The sequence below is a fragment of the Camelus bactrianus genome, chromosome 23, assembly GCF_048773025.1.
Source record: "Camelus bactrianus isolate YW-2024 breed Bactrian camel chromosome 23, ASM4877302v1, whole genome shotgun sequence".
Lineage (NCBI taxonomy): Eukaryota > Metazoa > Chordata > Mammalia > Artiodactyla > Camelidae > Camelus > Camelus bactrianus.
Genome location: NC_133561.1, coordinates 658,642 through 673,719, shown reverse-complemented (window position 1 = coordinate 673,719; position 15,078 = coordinate 658,642). Strand labels below are relative to the sequence as shown.

The following is a 15,078-nucleotide window of genomic DNA, read 5'->3' as shown; positions in this document are numbered from 1 at the left end:
CCAGACCCAGGCTTCCGTCCCCTCCCTTCAGGACTGCTCTCCGAGTCTGCCCTCTCCCTGCCCTGGAGCCCCAGACTCTGTCCCTCCCCATCTGCACCAGCAGTCTCCCGCCACGTGCTCCCCCGCACAGGGTCCTAGTGGGCTTGGGTCTCCCCGTGTCTGCTCAGGGCACCCTTTAAAAAGAATCTAATGGAAAACAGGCGGGGGGTGATTAATCATCATTTCCTCCAAACAGTCAGGAATGAGCGGGGCTGGGGCTGCTCCCGCAGCCTGAGACTCAGACGTTGCCTTAAAAGGAGAAGGAGGCCTGCGTCCTCCCGAGCCCAGGTCTCCACGGGGCGGACTGCAGGGCGCTCAGCAGAGCTGCCCCCTCCGGGCCCGCGAGGGAGGCCAGGCCGCCATCTACCTCTGAGACAGGCGGTGCGTCCCCGTGACCCCCGAGGTTACCTTCTGCCTGCTCCCAGCCTCTGCCTCAGCTGGGAGGGCTTTCGGGTAACAAAGCGCCTCCCTGGAGAAGGGCTGTGGCCCCTGGATGAGCCCTCAGTGACAGTACTTCTCTCCTGTGGGAGAAGCCACAGGGCAGTGGAGGTGGAGGCCTGGAAAGGATGACGCCGGGAAACCTCTCAGGACCGGTGATGCAGGGCCCTGACCCTGACCCCTCCAGGCCTCGTGGCCGCGTGATGTTGCCCCGTGCCTGTCGCTTGGTCAGGATCCAGGTGACGTGTCTGGTAAGCTCTGGTGGCAGAAGGTAGCCTCTTTCCCTGACCCTGGGCGGCTGCTGCTACCCCTCTGTGAGTCTCGTCTGACTGGGCAGAGCAGAGAACGTTCCACCACTTCCATTCCCAAAGCAGGAGAGGGAAAGAGTCGTCTATCAGGAGGTCCCTAACAAACGGGAGCCCCCCCAACCGTTTGCGGCACTCAGCCCCGCCCTCTCGGCCCCAGGAGTTCATGCTGAGCTCACGCTGAGCGCCCCTCTGCCCTTCCTGTCACCTGAGTGGAGTAATTCTCGGCAGAGGAATCCCAGCCTGAGGCAATTGTAAGGGGGGTGGTCTGCAGCACCCCCAGAGGGCGGTGGAGCCTGGGGAAATGTCTCTAACAGGAGGTGGGGGACAGGAGCCCCGGCTTGCCTGGAGGGGGTGGAGCCAAGGAAGGAGAGGGTGCCCGGTGAGGGCGGGCACCTGGCACCTGGGCCTCCCCCAGAGTCAGAGTGAGGTGGCGCCGACCTGGGGTTGCCGGGGGGCCCCTGATGGCCCTCTGTCTGGAGTGTCCAGAAGGCCCAGCCCAGGCTCCAGGCTGGGGCTCAGACACTGTGTCAGCGCCCTGTCCCTAGGCCTTCGCCGAAGTCCCTGGGGGCACAGAGCTGCAGGGTGAGTGGAGCTCACCGGGAGACGGCATGCTCGCCCTGGCCCTGGGCGGCTTCTGCTTGCTCCTGGATCAAGGTTACAGTTACCAGGAAGGCTTGGCCGGTGGGGGGGGGGGGGGGCTGCTCCTGCGCTCACACTCCCACCCCCCTCCACCCGGTCCTGCACCAGTGGCCCCCAAGCCCCTCCATGTCTCCGAGCCCAGCTCACACCGCCTGCTTTTCCTGTGGAGCTGGTGGCCGAGGGCTGGGGCCCTGGTGCCCTCCTCCAGCCCCCTGGTGACTTCCTGATGTCGGGTGCTGCAGCTGCCAGGCCCATCTGTCTACAAGGGCGGGCAGGGAGGAGCCACCACAGCCCAGGAGAGAGGCTCCCTTATAGGGCGGCCCTGGGGAGGGACGGGGAGCTCACTTCCGCAGGCTCCTGCTGCATGGAGGGCAACTCTCATTGTCCCCTGCCAGGAAGCAAGATTCTAGTAGATTCTCCTGACAAGAAGCTTCAGGATGTTCCACTGCCTTTTGGGAAAGTTGTGTTCCTGGGCTGGCCGTCCTGAGAAGGCTGGCAGTGCCTGTGTCCCTCGGTGGTCTGCGGGCAGGAGTCCCTGCTGAGGCTCGGGCCAGCTCATTAGACAGAGCTCCAGATCTGTAGCAACAGGTCTCCCCCCGAGAAGGCCACAGGTTCTCTCCAGGGCTGTCAGGAACCCAACTGTTCTGATAAAGTCCTGCCGTGAGTAGCAGGGGAATTCACTGGCTCTGCAGGCAGCTGACTGCGTGCCAATCCTGGCTGTGCCCTGACCAGCTGTGTGACCTTGGGCGAGTCACTTACCCTCTCTGGACCTGTTGTCTCATATGCAAAATGGAACCGAGCCCTCGGAGAGCCTCGCTGGGTTGTAAGTAGCAGGGGACTCAAAGGTCCTGATGCCCAGAAGGGCCTGAAGAGCTAAGCGGCCACAATTCAGCGTCCCTCCCTCATGAAACATGTTCGAGCCATGAGGACAGGCAGGAGAGCCTGCCCCCGCCCCCCCAGCTCCGGCCCACCCTGCACTTAGCCGCCCAGCCTTGCTCAGGGGGTGAAGTCCCGCCCGCACCCAGCAGTCGGTGGAACTGCATCTAGTTTCTTTCGTGAAAACTGACCACATCCCAGCCCTGGGGCTGCAGGAGGGCTGGAAGCTGGGGAGGGACTGGGTCGCTTTGGGAAGTCTCCCCTAGCCCCGCCCCAGTCCTGTGGGGACCTGGCAGGGGTGGAGTGCGGTGGGGACAGGCGTCACCCGCCAACAGTGACGGCTGGCACCAGACACCTGTGAGTGTTGAGTCCTAGGTGGGGCTGGGGGGACAGAGCTGTCCTCTAGGCCAGCCCCCCGGAAACCCCCCGGGGCCCCCTACCCAGCCCGCCCCCCCATCTCACTCCTCAGGAGGCAAGACTGCACAGCGCCCTGGGACACTGTCCTGCCTGTGTGGAGGGTGTGGGACGAGGCTGACATCGGAGAGCAAGCGGCAGAGTGTGCAGACAGAGGGACGTCCCCTCCCAGAAGTTCCCACTCCAGCTGACAGCTGGCCCAGGGGTCACTGCCGCCCAGCCCGGCCTGCAGCTCCCTTTCTGGTAACCCCCGCCCTGACCCTCCCCAGATCGCCCTGCGCCAGCTTCCCTCTTTCCGGGCCCCCGGGGTGGGGAGCAGACTCTCCCCCGTGGCCCTTGCAGGACAAGTCCGGGGAGTCCCTCGGAGCTGTAAGGGGGTGGTGGGGAAGCTGCAACTTAGAGGCTGGCTTGGAGAGGGGAAGGCCGTGGGGAAGGCGGGGGGGGGGGGCTCTGACCCGACCCCCACAGGTAACACCTCTGGAAACATACTTCTTTAGGTGTTCAGGGCTGGTGCGTACACTCGGCTCCTGCCTGTGACTGGTGTCTCGTCAGTCCCTGGGAGAGACGTGGGCTGGAGACGCAACTCCCCAGATCGGGTCGGGGTTGGTTCCCATTCCGTGGGAGCCCCTCCGCGGCCCACTCGTGCTCACTGCCAGTCGTCGACGGCCATGTGGTCTACCCTCGCTGGTCCGCACGGGAACGGCAGGCAAGGGGGGCCCCTCCCCGCTCACAGCCTCGAGTCCACCCACAACCACCACGAGCTGGGCTGCAGGCTGTGCCCCTCATCCCCCCAAAGAGAGCCTCCAGCCTGCCTGGCACCCAGGACGTGCGCACGGTGAGCTCTGAGCGGAGGGGTCAAGGTCAAGGCGCTGAAGGGCCGTGCCTGCAGCGTCCTCGCCACCTGCCGTGTCCTCGCCGCCTGCTTACCCCAGCCTGTGCACCGCTGCGGGGTGGGGACAGGCCAGCCCGGGTCTGGGGATGCAGGTCCAGGATGGCAGCAAGACAGACCCACCGTCCCTCGTGCCAGTGAGGAAACAGAGAAGGTGCAAAACGGGGGTCGCTTTGCGGCTTCTGGCATGTCTGTAAAGGGCACCGTCTGCCTCCGCCCCCACACCCCCAACCAGGGAGCCTCAGACCCCCCACTTGTCCAGCCAGCAGCTGCTAGCCAGGTGAGCACTTCACGGTCAGTGCCCACGTCCCCAGCCCCACTGTCCCCACTTAGACCAGAAGGAGCTGAAGCCCCAAGCCTCGAAGCTGCTCCTGAGGACGCGGGGGCTCGGGCTCGGGCTCCAGGGTCTGAACCTTTCTCTACTTCCCACCTTACTGCCTCCGCGGGGACACCTGTCCAGAGCCCCTTGTCGCCCAGCACAGAGATGAGGTGTTAGTAACAGCTCCACCCATCCAGGGCTTACTGGGCACTGAGGGTTTGACACAGGCCGTCTGTCCAGCGACTCCTCAGTGCTCTGCCTGTCCGTCTGTCCCAGTGGGCAGAGCGCGCTGGGCTCTAGGCTCAGCAGGAGGAGGCTTGGGGCCGAGGGAGGCCTCACACGCAATGACCTTCCCTTGTGTCTTGTGGGCGGCCTTTCCCTGTCCCTCTGAGCCTGTATCTGCCCTTAATGACTCGCGTCATCACAGCATCTCAGAGGTAAAGCACTGAGGACTCACACCTCGAGGACAGCGACCTCGAGCGGCTCCTGGGGGTCCGTGCTAACACCCTGTCTGCCCTGCACACAGTGTGGTGGACGGAAGTGGGGGGCTGACAGGCAGGCTCAGAGCTCCCGGGCTCTGACACCCCCTCTTCACTGCCCTTCCCTTTAGCACAGCTAAGCCAGGAGCTCCTGGCAAAGCGCACGGTGCACATCTGATGTTTGCCACTTGGGCATCTGCTCCTTGGGACACGCACGGAGGCACGGCTCGGCCCCAGGCCCCAGGCTCAGCCCTGGGGATGCAGAGAGAGGCAGGGCGTGACTCTCCCCAAGCCAGGCAGGGAGGTGGCGACGGGCTCCTTGGATTTCACGTCCAGGCTCGGGGAGGGGCCCCGGGGCTTCTGCTAAGGCAGGTTGGGGGGGAACAGCCTCGAGGAAAGGAACCCAAGGTCAGAAGCCACGCCATGTCCGAGCTGCACCTGAGCAGGAGCAGATCTGTCACCCAGCCTCTGCGCAGCCCTGCAAGGCTTTCCTTTCCCCACCGCAGTTTTCCTACCTTGCTTGGCAACGAGACTCCGAAATTCAAAGGGCCTGTGTGTTTAAGTTTGGGGTCAAAAGTGAAATAGAGGGAGGCTTAGAAGTCAGCCCGGCTTGGAAAAATTAACCCAAAGGGTAGGGCGACCCCAGCGCATGAGGAGCAGGGACTGGCTGGACAGGAGCAAGAACCCGGCGGGTTTGCCGGCGGAGGTGAGCTGGAGCAGAGCCCCTCGGAAAGGGAGGGAGCACCGTCCAAAGGCACAGATGCTCCAGCTGATCCTGAAGGACCGTCAGGGCCAGGAAGTGGGTGAGGGGCAGAGCGGGCAGAGCAGGCCCCGATCCCCAGCCTCCCCTAAGCAGCTCCCCCTACCTGTCACTCAGGGTCCCCGTGACCTTCAGGCACGGTCTGCTCTGGAAAGTCACCTCCGACGCCCCCCTGCACCCCTCCCCACCGGTGCCCCCGCCACTCGGCCCTGGTCCCTCTCCCCCATGGGGCTGCGGGCACAAAGTGATTCCCTGATCCACTGGGTCCCCAGAGGACAGCTTAGGGCCTTGCAAGTGGTCAGTGCTGGGCAGATGAAGGAAAGAGTGGACAGCTCACAGGTGAAGCCAGAAGCTGGAAGGATGAGGACGGGGAGGGTCTGAGCACATGGAGCTGTGCACAGATAACTGAGTGCCGAGTAAACCAACCCTGAGGCCGACGTGGCGGGAACGGGTGCTCTGCCAGCACATACGGCGGAAGGGCAGAGTCCACGCTACGCTGCAGCCTGAGCCAGCCCCGGCCCTTCACCCCGAGACTGTGGAGGCCAGCAGGTCAGGGCAGCATTGGGGGCCAGGGCTCCTGAAGAGGACTGGGCAACCCTGCCCTCCTCGGGGCAGGTGGGCCCCCAGGCCAGTGGCTCAAATCAGAAGCCCTGATGAGCAAGGGTGGGAGTAGCCCGTGGTGGGGCATGTGGATCCCTCTGCCCTCACTCCTCCTCCAGCCCAAGGGATTGGGGGGCGGCTGTGAAATCAACCTGTTTCATAAAAGAAAGTTTTATTCCCATGTCTCCTACACGCAGATGACCTACATCCTCAACACTCTTCTCCCAGCGTCTCTGATGCTCCCTTGGTCCAAGCGCTCACACCTCTCCCTGGTCACTGCAACCGCCTCTAAGAGGCCTGAACTCCGCAGGACAGCCTCCCACCGCAGCCATCGGGATCCTCCTGGAGTGCAGATCTGCCAACTCACTCCCGTCCCGGAAACCTCCAGGCGGCTCCCCAGGGCCACCCCCGCTTGGCCAAGCCAGGACCCCCTGCCCCCTCCTCCCTTGAAGTCCTTCACACAAGCCCCCACTCCCCGCCTGCTGGCTACTCCTGGTTCTTGCGGGAACCAGACTCTGGGCTTCTGCACTGATGGTCTGACTACTTAGCTCGTCCTCTCCTGTCCCGGTAAACTCTGACCCTAAGTTTTAGCCTTGAGAACGCTTAGCTTAGATCTTTAATTCATCTGGATTTTATTTCTTCCCCCAGATATATAATGTCCGGATTATTTTTATAATCAGAAAAAAAACAAAAGTTATTTCATTTAAAAAATTATCTTTTTTTAATTGTTTTTTTTGGGGGGGGGGTAATTAGGTTCGTTTTTGATAGGTACTGGGGATTAAATCCAGGACCGCATGCATGCCAGGCACGCACTCTACCACTGTGCTGTACCCTCCCCCCCCAAAAAAACTGTCTTTTAAAACTTCAGTTTCATAGCAACAAAAAGGGAAACAAAACGAACACACCAAGACCCCTCAGGCCAGTGGCAGCGACAAGGGCTGGACAGGGACTGAGGAGGGGGTGGTGACTCCCGGTCGCACAGCCCAGCTGTGCTGTGCAGGGACCTGCCCTGGAGCCCAGCCCCTGCCTCAGTTGGATCAGGTATCTCGACCGCAAAGCCAGCACTTCGTGAACGTCAGGGCCCAGCAGAGGGGCCGGAGGGTCTCCGCACAGCCTCCGACTCCGGTGTGGACAGAAATGTGCGCCTCACATCCCAGGCTCTGGGGGCGGAGGGGTGGACAAGGCAGGGCAGAGCTAAGTGAGCCCGGGACCAGGACACCACTGCAGTCCAGCGCGAGGCCAGGCCACCTCCGTACCTGCTTTGCCCCGTGAGTGAAGCGGGGGAAGCGTCTTCCAGAAAAGTCGATAAAGTGCAGACTTGGTGGTTGGGCCCCTGCACCAAACGTGTCACCAGACTCGGCCACTGGACTGCGTGGAGTCTGAAGGCAAGGCCTTCTTGTGAAGGGATGTCAAATGTCACCCAGGGGAAGGAGACCAGGCAGCGGGCGCAGTACTGAGACGGGAGGGGGCCTGTCTGCTGTCACCCGGCGCCGGTCACGGCTGCCCTGGGCCCGCACTGGCCAGGCCGACATGGGCAGCTGGGAGGCCGTGGGGAAGCCTTGTCCAGGGCAGGAGGGCTCAGGGTGGACGGAGACTTGGCCCCAGTGCCCCCTGCAGACCTAAGTCTTGGCCGCCGGGTCGGGTGACTCATCCTGGGAAGTGTGCGGCAAACCCCATTTTTGGAGAAACTGGGGAAGCGCTCTGTAGACACAAACAAGTCTGGGTGGCGCTCTGCCCTCTCCCGTGCCCCAGACCCCCACGCAGACACGGCCCGGCCAGCGTGGAGGCCCTGAGGAGAGCCTGACATGGAAGCCGTCTGTCCCCAGCAGCGCCGGGTCCCACTAGGTCCCAGGGGTGGCAGGAGGGACATGCTGTCCTCTTCCCAGGGCCGCGCCGGCCTGGGCAGCACTGGACTCTGCTCGGGGCCCCACGCGCAGGGGGGCCGGCGCTCGGTGTCAGGCTCTGCTGTCCGCTCTTGAAGGGCTTAGAGGTGTTTGAACAAGGGGCCCCACGTGTCTGTTCTGCAGCGGGTCCCAAAGACTCTGCGGCCAGGCCCAGGCTGAATAGAGAAACAGGAGCGGAGCTCAGCCCTCTGCCTCCTCTGTCTCCACTGTGGACCTGGACTCGGGGACGGCAGTCTTTGCTCCTCCTGCTCCCTGGCCACCCGCCTCCACCCACCTTCCTGACTGGCCCCCAGCCCCGTCTCCCTTCTCTCTTTGAGCCTCCTGCGCGCCATAGCCCACACCCTCGCTCTGAAATGTCAGTCTGGTCAGCAGCCCCCAGGCTCTCAGGACGAAGCCCGTGTCCTGCCTGCACTCCGGTCACCAAGTGGGACACGCGTGCGCTCTCTGTGGCCTGGCTGCCCCCGTGGGGACTGTATCCCTGCACCTGAGAGTGTCCTGTCCCCCGTCTGCCCAACTCCTCACTCTCCTCCTAACTCTTTACTGTGAGGAACTTCAACTGTGCGCCAAACCAGAGAAAGCGGCACAGGGACCTCAAGGCCCCAAGGCCAGCTCCTCAGGCACTGACACCTCCCACCCGTGTTCCTCTGCCCTCAGGTTACCCCGGAGCAAAGCCCAGGTGTATCATTTCCTGTTCAAATTCATCAGCATGTTTCTGTGCAAGACAGAGACTGTAAAGAACGACAGCTGCACCACGGCCTCGCCTCGTGCCGGCCGGACCGCTTCCTCCGGTGGCCGTCAGCGCCTGGCCCAGGGCCCCTCGCAGACCCGCAGCTACCCCGGGCCCACGGCCGGCCGAGCGCTGCCTGCTCTGCTCTGCGCCCGGATGGGACGGGGGCGGCGGGAGGGCCAGGGCCAGCCTTTACTTGGGCCCCGGCCCTGGCCTCACGCTCTGCACTTAACAACCGCTGGGATGAAATGAAGACATCTCAGTCCTGCTTACAGGGTGCCTCCCGGGTCCGCAGCACCTGAACACCTCCTGGGACGGACAGCTCAGTCCCCAGAGGCAGCTAGGCCTTTTCTTGTTTTTTAAAGCTGATTCCATCTCGGAAAGTCCTCCTGGTTCTGGTTCCGGTTCTGCCCCTGGGTCGTATGGAGCGCAGCCTCCTTCTTCCCCTCATGTGCTCCTTTCACCTGCTACACTGAGCCCATCACCCCGTCTGACCAGAACTTTCTGGATCTGGGTTCTGCTGTTTGAAAGCTCATGGTGGTGGGGAGGATGGACAGAGCAGTGGTGGAGCACGTGCTTACACGCACCAGGTCCTGGGCTCAATCCCCAGCACCTCCACTAATAAATAAACCTGACTACCCCCCAAACAATTAAAAAACAAACAAAAAAACCCCAAACCCAAAGTTCATGGTCCCTTTCTGCTTCAGACCCGGCAGGTGTGCTCACACCCACCGGGCAGGCAGACTGACGACAGCTCTCAGGCACCTGCCAGAAGCCTCTGGGAGCCTGAGCCCCCAGGCCCCCGCCGAGCCGGCCATGGAGCTGTCCCGAGGGGCCTCCTCCGCTCTCCGCTGCCATCTCAGCGGGGAGGACTCGGACAAGTGGGAATCACTGGCTTCCACTGTACCTCCACCCACTGCTGACGCTTCTGGAATAAAATGACACCCCTGAGCCCCACTGCCAAGGTTTCGGGCACCTGCAAACTGTTTTAGAAGATTCCCTCCTGCGAGTGGGGGGGTCACCACGACTCCCGGACGCAGCTCCCTTCCTGCAGCTGAACCCAAGAAGGTGCCGGGCCTCCCCGTGCCAGAGCGACAGGGCTGGGACTCCCTCATAGCTGAGCTAAGAGTCTGGGTCTGTCCTTCTGAGACACATAGGGAAGTCCGTCCGAGCTGGGGACTGGCCTGAGCACTTAGCTCCTTCAAACTCCAGGACAACTGGAGGTGGGTCACGTCATTCCACGGAGGGGAGAGGCGAGGTAGAGATATAGGGGAGGAGAGGGGCAGGCGAGGATGTCAAAGCCTCACGTCGGGGAGGCCGGGAGCCCCACAGTGCAGGACCCGGAGAACACGCGATGGGGGGCCAGGAAGAGGGGACAGCGAGCCACCCAGGTGGCCCCTTCAGGGGGCTGGTCCGGGCACAGGAGGCGGGCAGCGGACGCTCACGGGCAGAGCACACGAGCCTGTCCAAGGACGTGGAGATGCTCTCTGTCCCCAGGGTCGGGGGAGGGGAGGAGACCTGACCTGGACTTCACACTGAGGGGTGTGGGCGTCACGCGAGGGCCAACAGAAAAGCACACGGATTTACCCTGAGGGGTGACAATCAGGTTTGCACCTAGGACGGCAGCTCTGGCAGAGAGAGGAGCTGAGGCAGGACGTGGTAGGGCCTAGACCGCACTGGGCTGAGCCCGTGAGCCGAGGAGAGGAAGTCTGTGGATGTTTCTGGGGGCCAGTTAGTAAGACTCGGTCAAGTGGGGAACAGCAGGAAGACTGGGAGGTGACCCCGAGGTTTCCAGCTCGGTGGACTGGAGACACGGCGAGGCTTAAAACCAGGACGAGGGAACAGGGGGGCAGGCGGGACTGGGACGGTGGTTGGGGGCCGAGCCAACGTCTAAATGCCTGAGGAGTCGGCGCCCATGAGGGCCGGTAGCTCAGGAGCACGATCCGGGCTCAAGACACAGCCCTGGGGGCCGCAGGTGTGCAAGCAGCCCTGAGACCACAAGAACAAATCCGGTGACTGTGGACGAGGGAGCCTCAGGAGGAGGACGGGGCTTTGAGGGCCAAGAGCAAGTGAGTCGCCACATTATTTGATAGAGTGAAACCCGCTGAGCTGAGCAAAACTTTAGTGAGACGCCCTTCCCAGAGACGGGGACGGCCGCGCTGACAAGGCAGACGAGGACAGGCCGAGTGAGGACGCGGAGCAACCGGAGCTTGCCTCCGCAGCTGGCGGGGGTGTGAGCGGCACAGCTGCTTTGAAATCCGTCTGGTGCTTCCTGAACAGCTAAACACAGAGCCGCCCCGTGACCCGGCATTTCCGCTCCCGGGTGTATGTCCAAGGAGACCGGAAACTCATGTCCGCAAAAAAACGAACCCATGGTTGTTCAGAGCGGCATCTTTCATAAGAACCAGAAAGTGGAAATAACCCAAAAACTCATGAAGTGCTGAGCAGACACGACGCGGTGAACCGCACAAATTAACGCCATTCAGCCGGACGAGCAACGACGGTGCACGCCAGCGGGATGAACCTCGACACGTGATGGGAAGGCAGAGCCACAGGCCACATGCTGTGGCTCCATGTATGTGAAACGCCCGGAACAGGCAAGTTCAGAGACAGAAAGCAGACGAGTGGTTTCCGGGCTCTGGCAGAAGGGGGACTGCGGAGGAACTGCTGGTGGGTGTGGGGTTTCTTTTTGGGGTGAAAAAAGTTTTCTGGAATTAGAGGAATTGGTAGCATCACTTATGAATTAGTAAAAACCCACTGAAGCGCACACTTTAAAAGGGTAAAAGCTACAGGTGAATTGTATCTCAGTAAACATCCTAACGACAATTAAGAGATCCTGCTCCTGATCACATGCAGGATGACAGGAGGGGCGCACTAAGCAAAGCCTTACCTAACCTGCTGCGCTCACCTCCTCCTGCTTTAATTTCTGAAGGATAAAGACTAAAGGAAGAACAGAAAACATAAAAAACCAGGCCAAAACACCTGTGTGCCGGGGCGGTTGCTGGAAACGCTGTCTCGCGGACAAGCGGCACCCAGAGGAAGCGGGAGCTCCACGCTCTGCAGGCACCGCAAGTGCTCCAGGGGTCACATTTGCAAAAGGGAGGAGAAACGAGTGAGGTGAACTTGAGTGGCGTCTGTGCTGAGGTCTCAGGTGCTGAGCGGAGCTGACAGGCGTTGCCTAAACACGACCTTGAGCCAGTTCTCCGCTTCCCAGCAGCCCAGGCACACGCTCACATGCGCACACACACGTGCACACATGTGCACACCCAGCGCCACGCCTGGCGTCTCTCTGTGATGTGCGTTAGGGACACACGGCAGGAAGTGCTGACAGCAAGATTCCCCAATAAACCCTGTGCTTTTTAAAATAAAACATAAATGTTTAAAAGCCATCCCTGAATTACGTCAACAAGTGACCAACAATGGCACTCCCGAAGGGCTCCCTTCACGTTCGTGCCTCCTGCTAAGGCGTGGGGACCGGGTGTGAGCCTCACACTCAGACCACGGCTCGCTCGTCCCCCACTGGCCACGTCCCCAGCATTCGGCAGCCTCGAGGCGTGGGACAGGGCGGGGGGGCGGTCCTGCCCTGAACGGAGCGGACCCAGGACAACCGGTTCTGCCTCCTTCTGTCTGTTTCCGCTTGTGATGAGCAACAAACGCCCTAAATAACAGCTCCCGTGCGACCACAGACACTCGGGGGCCCCCATCACCTGGAGGTGGCAAGCGGGACGGCCCACGGCCCCTCCCACAGCCCAGCTCCCGCAGAGAGCAGGTGGTGAGCAGGCCTGGGCCCACCCTTGGGGGAAGGGGCACCCGAGCCGGGGTAGGGGTGGGGCCAGGCCAGCCCCCACCTCGAGCACAGCACGGCTGCAGGAGCAGCCAGCCCAGGCACCTGCCCAGCGCCTGTCCCCGAGGTGGGCGTGCAGCAGACATGGCCCCCATTCAAGGGAGGCCCAGAAAGGAGGCTGAGGGACAGGTTCTTTTCCTGTTAACTTGAAGTCAGAAGGACTTAGAGACCTTCCACGATCACCTGCTGGGCAACCTCGATAAGCCCCAGTTCCTTTATCCCATCCACCCTGCACGGCTGATGCGAGTGCACCTCAGGCTGAGTGTGCGGAGGCCTGTGAGCCCGGATGCGACAGCAGCGTTCGGCCTCTCATCCAGCCTGGAAGGGCTGGGTTGCAGGTGGATGTCCCAAGACAGCTGAGGGCTCCCTGGGGGCAGCTGGGCCCCAACACTCTCCCTCTGCTTTTCTGGGGGGAGGAACCGGTACCAGGGCCACCTCTAGCACAGGACCTTGGAAGCAGGAGGAGGCAACAGTGACCTTCCCTCCTTGACATCCTCCCACACCTGGAATTTCTCAAGGCTGCAGCCTCAATTCTCTTTTCAAGTAGAGAAAAAAATTCTTTTTCCCCCCTTTTTTTTAAATGGAGGTACTGGGGATGGAACCCAGGACCTCGTGCGTGCTCAGCATGAGCTCCACCACTAGGCTGTCCCCTCCCCCAGCGCGACTGCTCACGGTGCTGCAGGAGGACACAGCCTGGGGGAGCGGGGCTGCCCTGCTTGGCCTATGGGCCGGCACCAGGAACTTGAGCCACCGGAGCACAGCCTGTGTGGCCTCACGTCCCCTGCCCTGGGAGCGGACCCTCCGTCTCCAGAGTCCAGGGAGCCTCTCCTCTGCTTCCGAGCTATCCCGCCCCTCTGGCCGCAAGCCTCAGCTGGGAACAGCGCGTCAAAGGTTCTGTTTATCGAGTTTGGCTCCATCTCTCTGGGGATGGGCGCCCAGGCCAGGGGAAGGAGCCTGCGTCTGGGGATTCCTTCGGGGACCTGGAAAGTGTATTTACTCCAAAGTTTGTAAATACAGGCAGAGGCTCCCCCAGCCACACAACGGATGATTACGACCTTGAGACGTTCAGAATTGTCAGTGACGTGGGAAATGGCCACGATCGCATGACAGCAAATAAGCAGCAGCAGCAGACAAATCACATGAATCTGTGTCTGCGCATAAGGCGACCTCGACCGGAGAAGGGAGCGCGTGCGGGCCTCCCCCGCGACTCGGCGGTGCTGACAGCCGTGGCTGGTGACGGGGCTCCTCTCACTTTCGCTCTTTCCCCGTGTTTGACAGCACCTGTGATGAGCCCCATCACACCACAACAGTAAGTCAGTTTCTGGAGCAGCTCACCTCCCGCAGTGCACCGCTGCCTCCTCCCGCCTCAGGCCAGGGTGCAGGGCGGGAGAGCCCTGACCTTAGGAACACGGGGGTCTCCAGCGCTCCAGGCCAGGACTTAGAGAACACGTGTTTCTAAATATGCAGGAACAGGCAGGGGGACTGCCCCGCCACTGGGGCACGTGGGGTGACCCACTCTGGGGACACTTGTCAGCTGGGCCTCTGGAGACAGCCCTAGGGCATCGGCGCAGGCAACAAGTTGCTTTCTCGCCCACGTGTTTAGAACAGGACCAGGTACTGCATCTTTGGAAGAAGAGGAGACAGTTGCTCAGCCAGCGTTCTGATGGGCTTGGTTCTGCAGAGCGCACCCTGACAGAGACACGCAGACTGTTCGTCTGCAGGGCCCTCCTCCCAGCTCTGCCCCAGGTGTCAACTGAGCTGGGCACCGTGCCCGCTGCAGGGACAAGGGGATGGCTCAGGCCCTGCCCTCAGGTGTTGGGGGAAGCACAGACAATGCCAAACATCGCGTTCCGTTCCTGCTGGGCAGGACAGGGGAGGCGCACTGCACAGGACTGGCTGTCCCTGAGCTGAATCGGGGGGGGGCGAGGATTAGCCTGGCCAGTGGGGTGGGGGGTAGGCACAGGGGCCGCAGGATAAGCACGGTGCCTCTCAGGGCCAGCTGTCCGGCCTGGAAGTGGCAGAGGGCAGAGGTCAAGGAGAGGAGTGTTAGCAGCTGGAGGGGCAGGGAGGTGCTGAATTGCCCAGGACCCCCAAGGCTGTGCGAAGGCGTGTGGGTTGGACCAGGGCCGTTACGCTGAGCAACTCAAGGCTCTCGAGCAGGATGGTGTCAGGATCACAACTTCTCTTTGTTAGAAGGCGCTGGTAGCTGTGGGGTGGACGGTCAGACAGGGTGGACGAAAGGGCAGGGCGGTGGGCGGCAAGGTCAGGCATCCTCCGAGCAGAGAAGTGAGCCAGGTGGGAGGAGGGGGACAGGTGGATGCATCAGGTTCTGTCCCCTAGAGAACTGGGGACACGGGCAGAGGTTAGTCACCTTCTAGTCACCAAAGTACAGGGGAAGGCAAGTGTGGAGTGGGGTGGCGATGATTAATTTATCTCACACGAGCTGAAGCCGAGACACTTGAGGAGGCCCCAAGGCCTGTGGACGACCCAGAACTCAGGACAGAGATCTAGGCCAGAGATAGCGGGCTAGCACACAGTGGCATTGAGTCCGCGGGACCGGACGGGCAGAGCCCTGAGAACAGCTGAGTCTGGGCCCCGGCGGCAGAGGGGCTAGGGAGCGGATGAGGACGGCGGCAGGGGAGAGGAGGGAACCAGCGGGCACAGAGCAGCGACATTGAGTGTGAGAACTGGCAGGGGTCGGCCAACACAGAGAGCTCGCAGGACGGGGCTGGAGAGCGCCTGGAGGAGTATGGCCACTCCGAGGTCCATGGTGACGGCCAGCGTGGGTGAGCTGTTCCCGTGGTCTCCGTGAAGGAGCCAGGCGGGGGCAGGGAGAGGAAGA

The 15,078-nt window shown here is 62.0% G+C and overlaps 1 protein-coding gene and 1 long non-coding RNA gene across 4 annotated transcripts in view; one reads left to right on the top strand and one right to left on the bottom strand.

Annotated features, from left to right (window-relative positions):
• Positions 1-15,078, bottom strand: part of LMOD1 (leiomodin 1) — a 32,769-nt gene that overhangs the window by 4,507 nt on the left and 13,184 nt on the right. The window lies entirely within an intron of this gene.
• LOC123617209 (uncharacterized) lies at positions 421-3,451 on the top strand. Its single transcript, XR_006725338.2, has 4 exons — positions 421-728; positions 2,117-2,247; positions 2,770-2,957; positions 3,212-3,451. It is a non-coding gene; the product is annotated as an uncharacterized LOC123617209 (long non-coding RNA).